The sequence below is a fragment of the Choloepus didactylus genome, chromosome 2 (genome assembly GCF_015220235.1).
Source record: "Choloepus didactylus isolate mChoDid1 chromosome 2, mChoDid1.pri, whole genome shotgun sequence".
NCBI lineage: Eukaryota > Metazoa > Chordata > Mammalia > Pilosa > Megalonychidae > Choloepus > Choloepus didactylus.
Genome location: NC_051308.1, coordinates 33,065,376 through 33,082,010, shown reverse-complemented (window position 1 = coordinate 33,082,010; position 16,635 = coordinate 33,065,376). Strand labels below are relative to the sequence as shown.

General features: G+C 45.7%; 1 protein-coding gene and 1 long non-coding RNA gene across 3 annotated transcripts in view; one reads left to right on the top strand and one right to left on the bottom strand.

Annotated features, from left to right (window-relative positions):
* ITPKB (inositol-trisphosphate 3-kinase B) overlaps positions 1 to 16,635 on the bottom strand; it is a 116,010-nt gene that overhangs the window by 84,401 nt on the left and 14,974 nt on the right. The gene's annotated exons all lie outside the window — the stretch shown is intronic.
* On the top strand, positions 5,906 to 11,873 carry LOC119524115. Its single transcript, XR_005214763.1, has 3 exons — positions 5,906 to 5,970; positions 6,627 to 6,694; positions 11,823 to 11,873. It is a non-coding gene; the product is annotated as an uncharacterized LOC119524115 (long non-coding RNA).

The following is a 16,635-nucleotide window of genomic DNA, read 5'->3' as shown; positions in this document are numbered from 1 at the left end:
TCCTCAACAAAATACTTGCAAATCGAATCCAAAGACACATTAAAAAAATCATACACCATGACCAAGTGGGGTTCATTCCAGGCATGCAAGGATGGTTCAACATAAGAAAAACAATCAATGTATTACAACACATTAAAAACTCGAAAGGGAAAAATCAATTGATCATCTCAATAGATGCTGAAAAAGCATTTGACAAAATCCAACATCCGTTTTTGATAAAAACACTTCAAAAGGTAGGAATTGAAGGAAACTTCCTCAACATGATAAAGAGCATATATGAAAAACCCACAGCCAGCATAGTACTCAATGGTGAGAGACTGAAAGCCTTCCCTCTAAGATCAGGAACAAGACAAGGATGCCCGCTGTCACCACTGTTATTCAACATTGTGCTGGAAGTGCTAGCCAGGGCAATCCGGCAAGACAAAGAAATAAAAGGCATCCAAATTGGAAAAGAAGAAGTAAAACTGTCATTGTTTGCAGATGATATGATCTTATATCTAGAAAACCCTGAGAAATCGACGATACACCTACTAGAGCTAATAAACAAATTTAGCAAAGTAGCAGGATACAAGATTAATGCACATAAGTCAGTAATGTTTCTATATGCTAGAAATGAACAAACTGAAGAGACACTCAAGAAAAAGATACCATTTTCAATAGCAACTAAAAAATCAAGTACCTAGGAATAAACTTAACCAAAGATGTAAAAGACCTATACAAAGAAAACTACATAACTCTACTAAAAGAAATAGAAGGGGACCTTAAAAGATGGAAAAATATTCCATGTTCATGGATAGGAAGGCTAAATGTCATTAAGATGTCAATTCTACCCAAACTCATCTACAGATTCAATGCAATCCCAATCAAAATTCCAACAACCTACTTTGCAGACTTGGAAAAGCTAGTTATCAAATTTATTTGGAAAGGGAAGATGCCTCGAATTGCTAAAGACACTCTAAAAAAGAAAAACGAAGTGGGAGGACTTACACTCCCTGACTTTGAAGCTTATTATAAAGCCACAGTTGCCAAGACAGCATGGTACTGGCACAAAGATAGACATATAGATCAATGGAATCGAATTGAGAATTCAGAGATAGACCCTCAGATCTATGGCCGACTGATCTTTGATAAGGCCCCCAAAGTCACCGAACTGAGCCATAATGGTCTTTTCAACAAATGGGGCTGGGCGAGTTGGATATCCATATCCAAAAGAATGAAAGAGGACCCCTACCTCACCCCCTACACAAAAATTAACTCAAAATGGACCAAAGATCTCAATATAAAAGAAAGTACCATAAAACTCCTAGAAGATAATGTAGGAAAACATCTTCAAGACCTTGTATTAGGAGGCCACTTCCTAGACTTTACACCCAAAGCACAAGCAACAAAAGAGAAAATAGATAAATGGGAACTCCTCAAGCTTAGAAGTTTCTGCACCTCAAAGGAATTTCTCAAAAAGGTAAAGAGGCAGCCAACTCAATGGGAAAAAATTTTTGGAAACCATGTATCTGACAAAAGACTGATATCTTGCATATACAAAGAAATCCTACAACTCAATGACAATAGTACAGACAGCCCAATTATAAAATGGGCAAAAGATATGAAAAGACAGTTCTCTGAAGAGGAAATACAAATGGCCAAGAAACACATGAAAAAATGTTCAGCTTCACTAGCTATTAGAGAGATGCAAATTAAGACCACAATGAGATACCATCTAACACTGGTTAGAATGGCTGCCATTAAACAAACAGGAAACTACAAATGCTGGAGGGGATGTGGAGAAATTGGAACTCTTATTCATTGTTGGTGGGACTGTATAATGGTTCAGCCACTCTGGAAGTCAGTCTGGAAGTTCCTTAGAAAACTAGATATAGAGCTACCATTCGATCCAGCGATTGCACTTCTCGGTATATACCCGGAACATCGGAAAGCAGTGACACGAACAGATATCTGCACGCCAATGTTCATAGCAGCATTATTCACAATTGCCAAGAGATGGAAACAACCCAAATGTCCTTCAACAGATGAGTGGATAAATAAAATGTGGTATATACACACGATGGAATACTACGCGGCAGTAAGAAGGAACGATCTGGTGAAACATATGACAACATGGATGAACCTTGAAGACATAATGCTGAGCGAAATAAGCCAGGCACAAAAAGAGAAATATTATATGTTACCACTAATGTGAACTTTGAAAAATGTAAAAACAAATGGTTTATAATGTAGAATGTAGGGGAACTAGCAGTAGAGAGCAATTAAGGAAGGGGGAACAATAATCCAAGAAGAACAGATAAGCTATTTAACGTTCTGGGGATGCCCAGAAATGACTATGGTCTGTTAATTTCTGATGGATGTAGTAGGAACAAGTTCACTGAAATGTTGCTATATTATGTAACTTTCTTGGGGTAAAGTAGGAACATGTTGGAAGTTAAGCAGTTATCTTAGGTTAGTTGTCTTTTCCTTACTCCCTTGTTATGGTCTCTTTGAAATGTTCTTTTATTGTATGTTTGTTTTCTTTTTAACTTTTTTTTCATACAGTTGATTTAAAAAAGAAGGGAAAGTTAAAAAAAAAAAAAAAAAGAAAAAAGACAAACAAGGAAAAAAAAAAAAATGTAGTGCCCCCTTGAGGAGCCTGTGGAGAATGCAGGGGTATTTGCCTACCCCACCTTCATGGTTGCTAACATGACCACAGACATAGGGGACTGGTGGTTTGATGGGTTGAGCCCTCTACCATAAGTTTTACCCTTGGGAAGACGGTTGCTGCAAAGGAGAGGCTAGGCCTCCCTGTATTTGTGCCTAAGAGTCTCCTCCTGAATGCCTCTTTGTTGCTCAGATGTGGCCCTCTCTCTCTGGCTAAGCCAACTTGAAAGGTGAAATCACTGCCCTCCCCCCTACGTGGGATCAGACACCCAGGGAAGTGAATCTCCCTGGCAACGTGGAATATGACTCCCGGGGAGGAATGTAGACCCGGCATCGTGGGATGGAGAACATCTTCTTGACCAAAAGGGGGATGTGAAAGGAAATGAAATAAGCTTCAGTGGCAGAGAGATTCCAAAACGAGCCGAGAGATCACTCTGGTGGGCACTCTTACGCACACTTTAGACAACCTTTTTTAAGTTCTAAAGAATTGGGTAGCTGGTGGTGGATACCTGAAACTATTAAACTACAACCCAGAACCCATGAATCTCGAAGACAGTTGTATAAAAATGTAGCTTATGAGGGGTGACAGTGGGATTGGGAATGCCATAAGGACCAAACTCCACTTTGTCTAGTTTATGGATGGATGTGTAGAAAAGTAGGGGAAGCAAACAAACAGACAAAGGTACCCAGTGTTCTTTTTTACTTCAATTGCTGTTTTTCACTCTAATTATTATTCTTGTTATTTTTGTGTGTGTGCTAATGAAGGTGTCAGGGATTGATTTAGGTGATGAATGTACAACTATGTAATGGTACTGTAAACAATCGAAAGTACAATTTGTTTTGTATGACTGCGTGGTATGTGAATATATCTCAATAAAATGATTAAAAAAAAAAAAAAAAAAAAAAAAAACCTAAAAGAACAAATTAAAAATAAAAACTGCCTCAAACCCTTTATAGAAGAGGTAGGGAACAAAGTTGAGGGACCTGGTTTTGTTTGGGTGTCTACATCTCCCCCCGAGGGACTCAGCACAATGTGTTTGTGCTGTGCAGCTCCAAGAGTAAATACTGATTATTATAAGCCACTTCCATGCCAGGGGCTGACTTGGGCATGAGCATTTGACACAGGTCAATGAGACGTTAGGGATGTCTGCTGAGAACGACATCTTAGACACAAGGAAGAACCATCCCCTCTTTTTCCTCCTCTGGACACCCGAATCTGCAGCAGCCATTTACAACCATGAAAAGAGCTGAGTCAACATGCTGCAGGGACAGGGAAGAGAGATGCAAGAACATGGGTACTTGAGTGATATCGCTGTGCTGATGAAATGGCCAACACTGAAGCTGCCTATGCTTTATTGTTCGAGCAGTACAATGTCAGCTTTCTGTTAACTTGCAGTGGAGGACATCTTCACTAATGGGGCAGGGAGACTGAGCAGTCTTCTGATGGAGGCCTGGCAGACCCAGCAAATCTTTGAGCCTAATCCATTCTGCAGGGACCCCCTCATTGCATCTCATCCTGGGAGAGAACATAGGGGAGGTGGAAGGAGAAAAAGCACTGGATTCCCATCCCACTGTACAAAAGAGCTACACCCAGGCCCAAGGGCTAACTCCACATGGGACAGCAAGCAGGTGACGGCACTGGACATCAGAGCCCCCCAGGCACCTGGTCTTTTATGAGGCCTCCTGGCCACCAGCTCTCTCATTTCTGAATTCACACATTCCACAAGGGCTGTGAAAAACTGCTCTCTGGAGTAGGGCTGCCAGAAAAAGTATTCCCAGTGAAAATCTGAATTTGAACAATAAATAATTTTTCAGTGTAGGTATGTCCCATATTTAATGCTTCCATGCCTGTGCTCTGGCTGTCTCCTCTCTGCCAGGCTAGAGGCAAAGTGGCAAGCACCAGACTAGTGACAAAGACCTCTGCCCACCTGCTGGAAACTGAGATGGGCTTCCCTGCCCCCTCATTGTCATCTGGAATGCCCTTGGGTGTGTCTGACACGGTGCTAGGAGAGGGCCGGGATCTGGCCTTACCAGGTCTCCAATGAGTCTAGTAATGTCTGATGTGCATTTTAGAGTAACAGACAAAAAGTGGCTGACACTTAAAATATACGGGTGGGGCGGCTGTCACTGTGGTCCTGAGAGGCTTGGAAACTATTTAGCAGGCTGTGGGAGGAGACTAGTAGGGCAGAGTGGCTCCTGACATCTGACTTCCCCCTACATGAACTTCACAGATGAAACAGAAGTGATGTTTCTCCAACCCTACTCTGTATAAATATGAAATTTCCATGACTTTTCCTCTGTCAACAAATGATGAGAAGCAGCAGTGGGCAGAGCCCTAGCAAACGTCTGTCCACTTTTAAAGACTTACCTTACCTATGGTCAGGCTGTCTGCACAGTATTTTGCCATGAGGCCGTGTCTTACAGCATAATCCCCGGGGGGCCAAGGACAATGTCTATTTAATTTGCTCGGTGCACCGCTATTTACCTACTCACAAACAACCCCTTAATAAAGTTTGCTGATCAGAGTAGAGCCTCATTTCCTGGAAACTGCAGGTCAGCGATCTGCTTGGTTTATCGTACCTGTCTTATGTCCCTACAGTGTCCTGCTCAGGCCCAGCACTAGGCCAGAGTTGGGTACATAGGAAATGCCTATGAAGAAATAGCTATTGACAGAGGAAAAATTCACAACCAGTCACGAAAAATTCTACCAAGTCCCAGCCACAAACAGATTTCCCTTCCCCACCTCTCTCTGCTCTCCCCTGGTTGGCTGCCTACCCTAGAAGGTGCTGGGCTAACAGGAATCATAGGAAATGAAATTTGGGGTGGGATAACTGGTGACCTGGAACTTCAGAAAAACAGAAGGGAGAAAACAAATGGAAGCTCTTGTGTTCATGGAGATACCTTTAACTTGTCTGTTTTCCTTCTGGAAATGGGAGAAAAGAACTGAACAAAAATTGCAGGTATGAATGAAGTAAGCAGGGCTGGCTACATCATTTGAGAAGCCCAATGCAAAGTGAAAACACAGCATACCTTATTCAAAAAGCAGGAAAACACCATGAAAGTTACTAAAATATAAAACTTTTTCCTTTCTTCTGCAGTCTTTCTCTCTCAACACAATGTGGTGGCTTTTATTTGCTATTTAATGTCTGACTCCCTGGAGCATGGGGGTTCTCACTGAGCAAGGACAGATTCTGGCAGGAGCCCAGGGCCTTGGCCTCCCCCCACCCCAGCCACCCAGCCAACATGTAGTCGGAGGATGGGTGATCCCCCAAAGTGATCTCAGCCTGCATGCTGCACCAGGACATGCTTCTACCTGGATCCAGGGTGAGTGAACGGCTGGTCCCCTCTGAGTTGCCCTGCCACGGCACTGCCAGCCTGAGGTGGGGATTGAGAGGGGTGTCACAACTCACTCTTAGGCACCCACAGCACTGCCCAACCCTGACTCTCCCTGAGGCTTCACCCCGGACTCCGATGGGGTTGGAGGGTGACAGCAGTTGCTGGGGGGTGGGGAAGAGGGAGGCCAAGTGGGGAAAGGCCCAGGGGCTCCTGCTCCATTGTCCACTGGACTTCACTTACCAAACACAAATTCAAAGCTAGACTTATTAAGAATTTCCGGATGGTGACTGCAGAGCATTAAACCCTGACTGGGGCCCTCCTGAGTGCCAGGCCCTCCTGAGAGGGGCCATCTGAGTCATCGTACTGGTCACATATCCATAACACTGGTCCTAGAGGTAATGATGTTTATTAAGAGAGAAGAAAAACAAATAATAAAACAAACAAAACATCATCCCATTAACTGAGGGTGCCCCATGTTCATAAAGAGGATGAAAAATTACATTTTATTACTTAAAAATATACGGCCAACATTCTGTCCAAGCTGATGTGATATTTCTCAGCCTAACATCCTCTGCCTCCTTTACACATGCACCCCCTGCTCTCATCCCCCAAAAATCCTCTGACTCACTTGATATCTTCTTCAGATTTTGCCAAAGTAAACACTTGCAGTGGATCCCAACCAGCAGCAGTACCTGTCCCCGACCCCATTGAGGTATGTGTGCATGGGGGGTGGGGGGTGGTGTTTGGGTTGCTCACCAGATGGGGGAATTACTACAGGCAAATACTGCCCATGGGTTAAAGATGCTAAATGACCTGTGGTTGCTGCACTGTCCTGAACAATGAAAACTGTCCTGCCCAAAGTATCAGTAATGTCCCATTTGGAAAAACTGCCCAGGGAAAGGGTGAGTAACCAAAGTTTAAATGGAAGCATACCTATTTGGATCTCAGATCATTTGTCATGGAGAAAACAAGTGCCCAACAGAAATCCCTCAGGTAGAGTTGCCCATCTCTTCTTTGATATTTGAGCTGAACCTACACTAGGCTGTCTGCCATGACTTAGCATCCCTCATACCACCATTTCCATCCCAAATCTAGAGACTCCGTGTTAAAAAGCAAGAAGGGGAGGAAATAGGGGTCTCACTGCAGGCCCGGTATCTTACCAGTCCTCAAAATCAGTTAGTAGGAAGCTCATGAAGACCCCATTCGTTCTCTCCTCCTCCTTTTCAAGCGAGCCCAGTCCTGCAACAGGCCTCCCGGAGGTGGGGGTGGGGGTGCATGGGACTCTCTTCTTTTTCACAGGAAGCTCCCTCAGCCTGGCCCCCAGAGGTCTGAGAGCAGGGCTTCAGGAAATCGGCTCCCCAGTCGTGTATAGTAAGCCGCGAGGGTGGAAACTTAGCAAGAGTGAGATAATAGTCTTGGTTTTATATATAGCACCTGTGTCTTCCGGAGACCTCAAAGCCCAGGGTAAGAGCGTGGTTTTACCCAATCTTCCTACCACCCTTAGGGGTGGGCCAAAGGCTTACCTGAATGGCAGTTCTTCTCTGAGTCCTGCTATTTCCCAAGTTTCTAGCACCTCAAATCCTCTTACTGGGAACTGTCGGGCCCTTGTGAGGTCCACAGCAGTGTGGGTCCTTTGCCTTCCTGGCCCACGGTGGGCAAAATCCCAATTGAAACAGATTCCCAGAGCCTTCACCTTCGCAGACACTTCCTGGTCATCTATATGCAAGGTGCCCACTTTGCAGCTGAGAAAACAAAGGTACTGAAGGGACCGTGGGCCATGGTGGAGGGAGGACCTGACTGGGAGGAAGAACAGTTGGTCCCTGCCCTGGCCCTGCACCCACCAGCCTGGGGTCCTGTCCAGGCCCATCTGTCTGTAAGACAAGGGGCTCGAAGGTTCCTTCTTACATGACCTGGTCCTCCATATCCTACTTAGCCCCTAGAAGGGCAGAGGCAGCCTTCCTACCCTCTGAGTGAGAAAAGAGCAGGGGTTGTGAAAAATGTTAGCAAGCCACAGTGCATCATGGAGCACCCTGGCAAGTCAGCCAGAGGAGGGGGGAAACACACGCAACCGAGTCGGGCAGCTATCAGCAAACCACAGGACGGTCAGCAACGCTCACCAACTGCACACCCTGCCGCCACACCCTCTCCCCTGGGTGCACACACACTCTGGGACAACCACAGAGGTGAGGACACTCTCTGGACCTGGCTGTCTGTCCCTAGAATGCCCCTACCTCGATGTTCCCAAACTGTTACTAATTCTGTCTCCTTTTGAGTCGGTGCCTGCATCCCCCCCACCTCCACCCCTCACTCCCCCACATTCACTCCCCCACTTAATGTCTGCCTTGCTTACCCCGGATCTCAACCCAGCATGGTTGAGAAACAGTTCAGAAATAGAGTGGAAACCCCGTTTAGAGTGAGCATTCTACTGGGGAGGGAAGTAGGAAAAGATTGCTATTTTTATTTCTATTTTTCTAAGCCCTCTGTGCCCCCTCTGTCAAGGGGAGACAAGGACAGCATCCTCCCCACAGGTTTCCGGTTTTATCCCATTTTAGATCCACTGCAGCCAGGCTCAGTCACTATCTCCTTACCCCAGGGCCTGGGACAGAGTCGTGGTCTGGGTGAGTTTCCAACAAGGAAAAAGTCCCTTGTTTTATAAGGAATTATTTTAGGCTTTCTAAAAACCATCCAGAATGCTCTCAGTTGCTACTGCTTGCATTCAGTACTTTCTTCCATCTCAGTTAAGGCCCCATAAAGTCATAGTTCACAAAGGACATTGACACTTGGCAAGGGGGTTAAGGCTGTTCTGTTTACTACAGTGACAGCCAAAGAAAGAATCCCAGGTGTTCAGCGAACTATCAGTGTCCTAAGCAACGGCCCCCAACTCACTAAAGCAATCTATGCATCCAGTCCACATTTACTTGTCCTAACTCTAAAATAAAGGTTAGTGACCTAGTGCTAACCCACAATGATCCTCCTTTGACTTATTCAGAGAACTAACATTTTTTGGAAATCTGGAGAGTCTGATTTTTTCTTTATGCTCAGTAAATTTTTAAGTGTGGCAAAAAGCCATACTCCAAAGCCAAGCTAGGAGGCCCTCAGAGAGAAGATGAGCTGTATGTGCTCACACATTCCAGGTGTGAGTCTTTGACATCTGGGGCAAGCATAGAGCTGTCCCCCAAATATTTCCAGTTCTTCTCCTGGGCACATGTAGGAGTCTACTCTCCTGCCCCTTAAAGTTAGGTGAGAACATGTGACTTGCTTGGCCACTTAAATGGACCAGAAGTGATGCATGTTCCTTCTCTGGGCTGAAGTTTCACATGGTGCAGTATATGATTCACTCCGCTCTCGCCCCATTGCCATGATGGCCAGCAAAGCCCCGGGTGGTCCTGGAGGGAGGACAACTAGTAGAGCCCACAGCTGATCCAGATCAGATATGTAATGTGAGCAAGAAATAAACCTTCACTGTTGGAAGCCACTGATTGTGGGGCTGTTTGTTACCACAACATAACCCTGCCCATCCTTTGACTTAATGTAAAAAATACATGGCTGTTGTGGACCCAGCTCGCTGCTTGAAAGAAGGAAACAAGAAAACCACAATAGAGAGAGAAATGAATGGTCCCTAGAAAACTACCTGCAGCCCCTAAACCTCCCTTGTATTCTCATGCTTTCATGCATGCTGGTCCTTCACCTTTGAAGGTCCTTCTTTCTCTGACCAGGTGAATTCCTTCCAAACTCAACCCAAATAGCACCATCCCTGAGAAGATTTCTTTCTCTATCAACCTCTGGAAGAGTTGGTATCTGTCCCCTGCTTCCAGCAGGAATCAGGAGTTACCACTGTTAACACAGTTATATTGTACTATAGCATTTACTTATCCAGAAAGACAGTATAGAGTAGTGGTAATAAGGGCAAGCTCTAGAGCAGTGATTTTCAACCCAAAGGGGACATCTGTCAATGTCTGGAGATATTTTAGGTTGTCACGAGTTGGGGGAGGTGCTACTGGCACCTAGTGGGTAGAGGCCAGGGGTGCTGCTGAACGTCCTACAGTGGGCAGGACAGCCCCCACTACAAAGAATTATTTGGCGCAAAATGACAACAGTGCCAAGGTTGAGAAACCCCGCTGTAGAGTAAGAAAGCCTGGGTTCATACATTCACTCTTCTATTACAGTGATTTGGGGCATGTCACTCAGCCTCTCTAAGCCTTGGTTTCCCCATGTGTTAAATGGGGATAATAATAGTAAGTACCTCATAATTCCTAGGATTAAATGAGAAGATACAAATAAAACATTCAGTGCTCAGCACATAATAACTGCTTAATAGATGTTAGGTATTGTTGTAATTTGCCTCCTCTATTGAACTACAAATTCATAAAAGGTAGGGACTAAACTTTACTTACTTATGTATCCCTATTTGCCTGCATAACTTGGATACAGTTGGCAAACAGTAAATGTCTGTGGACTGTTTAAAAGTTAGTTCACCCTTTCCTTAAACCTAGCTAGGTGAAAACAGTAAGTAAAACTTTCTGCTTGTTCCCCCAAAGACAAAGTCTATGCATTCTATTTACCAAAACCTCTGCTGGTTTTAGTGTAAAGTATTTTATTATAATTTGAGTTAGTTGCAAAGTGCTAAAGCAAATAGAGTGGCTTTCAGTTAACCAGAATCTTTAAGAAACCAGAAAATCAACACATGCAAACCTCCTAGAAGAATTCAAGTTCAATGGAAAATAAATTCTGTAACAAGGATGCTATCTGGAGAAGCAACTTAAAGCAAAATGAACTACTCATGTTTGTTAAGGCAATAGCCTTAACAAAGTTTATTTATTCAACCTCAAAACAAACACATATATCAAATTTTAACTTGAATGAGGAATGTAACAAGAACTTTTTAAGTCTACTGGACAAGTTCAAACCAGATGCAAACCTAGGTTTTCAAAAGGTACTGAACCAGAAAAATATTCTGAACAAAAATGTATACTCTGCACCAAAACAACATTTGACTCAGTTTGCATCTCTAGTCTCGGACCTAATCAAATGACTGCTGAAATGTGCTGGACAGGCCATAGGACTGAGTGGAAAACCCATGGTCATCTACGTTTATTTACCCTCATGAGACTATCTCTTCTATCCCGCCTCAGTGGATACATATAAAATCCTCAGCTCATTTTCCAAAAATCCTCTAAACCCACAAAAAAAACAATATTTTCTTTGTGATGGATCACTTATACAAATTTCACCAAAGGAGTTTTTCCCAATATTATTCTTCATTTCGCCAATGAACAGTCAACGGTGGCTTTTCATTTCTTTGACTCACTGAAATAGAGGCTAAGTATGCTTTAATTGGCACACTATGAAGTCCCATGTACATCTTTAGACAGAGAAACAAAAAAATAAATTCTTAAACTGATGGAGACTAACCCCTCCAGGAGGTCCTCAAACTGGTAAAAAATCCCAGATACTCAAGACCACTTCCCTCCTCCTGAGACAGGAGGAAAAGGCAAGATCAACACTGTCAAGCAGCCCAGGCGGAAAGGGTGTAATTCAGTGTTGGTTTTAAAGAGGAAAATTACTTTAGTCATATTAGCAGCTTTAAATCATAGACACAAATTTTCTTTTTTAAAATAAAAGTGGGAAGCATTTCTGGGACTTTCAGCACCACTGTTGCAAAACTAAACTCAAAGCATAGGCCCAGGCTGAAGAGACGCAAAGAGAGGGGTTAGTGGCTGAAAGAGTCTCACCGGGAGAGGCCTGTTTCTCAGCCACAATCTTGCAAGGAGGCCCAGGAGGCCAAGGAGGATGGCAAGGAAACACTACATTTGTTTCTTTGTTTTTCTTTTTACTTCCAGGCCCAGCAATCAATTTCCTTAAATACTGCACCTGTGAGTCAGCCCCTTGGGGTTCTGTGGAGACAGAGTTGGAGGTCGATGGTGTGTGGGCTGGGGCCACCGTCCTTGGTTTCCCAGAAGTGTGAGACCGCTCTGGGTCACGACTCTGTTTTGGAGTTGGAGAAGGTTTGGACAGGAAGGGACCCTAGAGATGACAAGCCCCTCACCTTAAAGGAAACTGAAGCCCTGAGAGGTGAGATCCACGGGAGTGGGTGGAGGGGGGTGGGGGTAGAGATTAACACCCAAGTTTCTGGCAGCCCTGGCCATGCTCCTTCACAGCCCTTCTGTGGACTGTTTTCTCTAAAAGCCTGATCCTTTCACCTCAGAGGATATACACAAGTGGCAAATTAGCACATGAAAAGATGTTCAGCATCATTAGCCGTTTGGGAAATACAAATTAAAACCACGAGCTAACACTGCACACCTATCAGAACAGCTATAATAAAAAATAGTGACAACATCAAATGCTGGCGTGGATGTGGATAAACTGGCTCTCTCCTTCGTTGCTGGTGGGAATGTAAAATGGCACAGCCACCCTGGAAACCTTTTGGCAGTTTTCTTAGAAAACTAAACAGGCATCCACCATACACCCCAGCACTTACACTCATTTATGCCAGAGAAATGAAGATTTGTGTTCACACACAAATCTGTACATGAGGGTTCATAACAGCTTTACTCATTATAGCCCCTAACTGGGAATCACCCAGAAGTTCCCTCCTAAAAGTGGCAATTTAATCATAATCTCAAGAGGGTAAAGCAGAGGCTGAGTAATCCAACTCCCCCCCCGCCAAGGAATTCCCTTCCCTCAGACTCCCTGAGAGTTTGGTGGTCAGTGGGCCACTTGATACCTGCACCCCACAGGTCACTCCCTGCCCCATGTGGTGGCTGTCTGTTGTGCTGAATTCATGTGGTGCCCACTGCTGTGCTCCTCTCCTAAGGAGGTTCCTCTGCATCCTGCTTTACACCCTTCAGTTCCAGCTCTGCCCCCTGAAGCTACACAAGAGTGAGGAATCCCAAGACAACCATCTACTGAAAGCCTGGGTCTCCTCCTATCCACCTGCCCCTTTGAAAGGAAACGTTGTCTTCCCTTTGATCATCAATGTCTTATAATCAAAGTAGGTAATGCAACGCAATGCATTAAACTCCAGCTCAGGAGACTACAACAGGCTTTTACCAGTGTCACTGAAAACGTTCAGTGGCCTTCAGCCTGGGCCGCCCAGTATACAATGCCTGGGTGCTGCACGTTAAAACCGTATCCAGAGAGCCTCATGAAATAAAGAGGCCCATGATGCTCTCTCTGGGTGGCCTGAGGAAACCGGACACGAACAGATCTGTGCTTTACCCCTGCTGAGACCTGCTGTCCTGCAGGCAGAACTGTGGTTCTTCTCTCATAGAAAGAGGCAGGCCACGTTCCCTGGGACCTGGACTGCAGAAGGAATGCTGCGTGTGCACCCCTTTCTCCAGGGTCAGCCTGCTCGCTGCCATGGCCTGTCTGCAGCGGTGAGGAGTTTAACCCTTTTACTCTCTCTTAGGATGAGGAGTCCTCCTCTTCACTGAGCCTGGGGGCTGACCGGCAGTTGCAGAAGCTCACTTCTGCTACCTTTTACATCCCCTAAGTCTGTGGTTTTGTACAAAGATCCATTCATTTAGAAGGAAAAGAGTCTTCTCTTAGTTCCACCTCTGGACTAAGCACTACCCTGCGGCAACTGTGTGAAGACAACTCTCTTGCCCCCCAGGTCTAATATCTCCAAGGCAACAGGAAACCCTAATTCCCTCAGTCATCTCCACCAGTGCGGCGGGTGGCTCAGACCTCCTCATCACTCCACCCATCTTCTTCAGCACTCTGTATAGTCCCCATTCTTCTTCCAGCACAGAGCCAGAAAACGCAGCCCTCACTCTGCCTAGAGTCCCCCCACTATCCTCTGTTCCGGACAATGGTGGCAGAGAGGAAGGGGCACAAGTTGCAGAGACACCGATTTGAGCTCAAATCCCAGCCCTGCCACTGACTCTGTCTGATCCTCACATCAGTTTCCTCACTGTAAAAGGAGGAAAATAATACGTAGCTTGCAAAAGTTAAATGAAGTAATTTATGGAATGTGTGTGGCACACAATAGGTGCATACCACTATGTACCTCCAGACTGCTTCCCTTCAGGCAAACCCACAATCAGCTCTTCAGATGCCCTGCCAACCAAATGTAAGCCCTGGACTGGAGTTAACAGTACAATTATTATGACAAATGGACTACATTAATGCAAGGTATTAATAATAGGAGGAGTATATGGGAACTCTGTATTTCCTGCTTGGTTTTTCTGTAAACTTACAACTTCTCTAATTTTAAAAAAAGGGGCAGGGGGGGAAAAAAAGACTCCATGCCCCTGAAACTCCTGGGTGACACTGTCCTGCCTTCCCCTAGGGATGTGGTATTTGACGCTGACGGTAACAGACCAGAAAATCTAGGCCAGTCCATATGCCCAAAAAGGATGCCAGGAAGACTCTCAAGACCTGCGGGACTGTGTTCAGCTTCTTGGTTGTTAGCCAGCGGTCTGTAGCGAAGCAGGAGCCGGATCTCCAGAGAGAGGAGGCTGATTTTGAATGTATGGTTTAATACCGCAATGTAAACAGCATCCCAGATGCTGGCCCATATGGCTTTACTCCGAGATCAAAACTAATTACCGTCATGTGCATACTTCCAGGTTGGAGCAATAAGGGAGTTACTATCTACCCCACTCACCATTCAGCCTGCCTCTGAGGTCAACGCTGCCACATACTAGCATGTTCTTTTGCGGTTTCATCCCTCCATCCCCACAAAGGGCAGTGAGGAGGCTGGGAGGTGGGGTGGGTGACAGGAGTAGTTGGTTCAAGCCAGGCCTGAGGTCATGGCCCAAGAACTATCACATACAGGAGCCAACAGCTCAGAGCCTGGAAATAGCACAGACGCCTAATCGCCAGCCACACCACCCTGTGGTGTGCAGAAGGCTCACATGGACCATACGTAGGCAGGAAAGATGCAAACCCCAAGGGTTAACCCGCAGGCTGCCCACCCCCTAGAATGGTCAAAAGGGAAAGAGGTTTTTCACGTCACACATCAGGTGGGTAGCAAAGTAGAAGCTTGTGTTTGGCAGGTGGGGGTACCTGAGACTGAGGAAGAGTTTTTGCAACTCTGATGGAACTCGCCCCAGCTCCTGCCATAGGCTTCACAAGTTCCCACAGGCCTTCCTGGGATGCTCAAGTGAGCTGTCGTGCTCCAGGTTAATTCACCTTTTGTCCTGTCACCTGTCTGGTTTTCCTTCCATACCACCACTCCACCATCTCCTCTGGTCCTGAGGAATACTCCAGCAGACCAAGTCTGGCCTCAGCTCTGGACTGCTCTGTCAGGTCCACGGCAAAGGGCTGGTGTGTGACTTGGGAAGTGTCGGGAGGATTCTCTGTTGCTCACTTCAGAGAAGGCACTGGGTGGTGGAAAATGGGCTTCAGATACCCGAGAGCTGTCCTGGTTGTCAAAATCCTTCTAAGTGTACATGTTTTTGGGCCTCAGTTGTGTCTACAGTAAAATGAAGCATCTCTTTAATCGAAGACAGATCCTGTTTTAATAAGCAGGTGCCTGTCTACCAAATGCAGCACAGGAACAATGAAGACCAATTAAATCACACACGTTCAGAGAGCCACAGCTATACAAAGTGCGGTCGATGTATATATACATAAGGGATGCATGCGTATCCCTCCCGCCTGCCTCCCATGTCATTCTCTCTCTCATGAGCTATGGTGACCCTAAAAGACCTTCTGAGAAAGCAGAGGAGCAAGGAGAGGGAAGAGAAAGGATTGAGCCTTCCACACCCCCATAAGCTGGGCGCTCCGTGTCTGGGTGACCTAAGGCGAGTTTCCACCTCCAAAACAGAATCGAAAGGGGCTGTTCCCCCAGGGTGCGTAACCTAATACCTCACACCGGCAGCTGAATACAGCAGATTGTTTTTTAAACTTCAAGTTCTGAGCCCTATTAACAAAGTCAGGCCTCTTGCAACTGAGAGACCTCTTTGGAAAAATAAATCCTGCTGCCTATTTTGTCATCATCCCCCACCACTAGCTGTACTTGGAATGACATGGCCTGCACAACTTGGTGAAGGCAAGTCCAGGGAGGCAAGTTAGACAGCCCACTATGTGCTTCACAGCTGGGCAGCAGGGGTGGAGGGGGGCAGCCTCCACCGTGTGCCTGTTCTGTGCCAGCTACTTTGGCTCCTTTATCTCAATGAATCATCGCAACAGCTAGTGAGGGAGGATCATTATCCTCAAGTCGGAGATGAGGCTTGGAGAAGTCCCTGTCAAGTCTGCGGACAGAGTGAGAGTGTGAGTTCAGGTCTGGCTGACCCAGGCCCACACTTTGCAGCAGTCCATAGTGCTCCTTTTCACTTCAGAGTAGTCCTCCTCCCACACAGACCGCCAAGACAGCTTTAGTCTCCTACAAAATGTCGAGGAGTCCCACTGTTGTTTTTTTGTTTTGTTTTGTTTTGTTTTTTGAGGAGAAGTGACCAGCAAGCAACACTCCCTCAGCTATCCTGCCTTACCTTCACCCAACCAAAGCTAACGGTGGAGGCTGCAGGCCCAGCCTAGGATGCTGAGGACTGGTGCCACACTGCCTCGAGAGCCCACGCAGCTATTGTTTATTGAGCATTTCGCGTGTCCAGATTCTGTACTAGGCGCTTCACAGTTCACCTCGCTTAAGGCTCGTAACTGCCTGTTAAGGTGGATATTATCAGTCCCATTTTATAGATGGTGAAA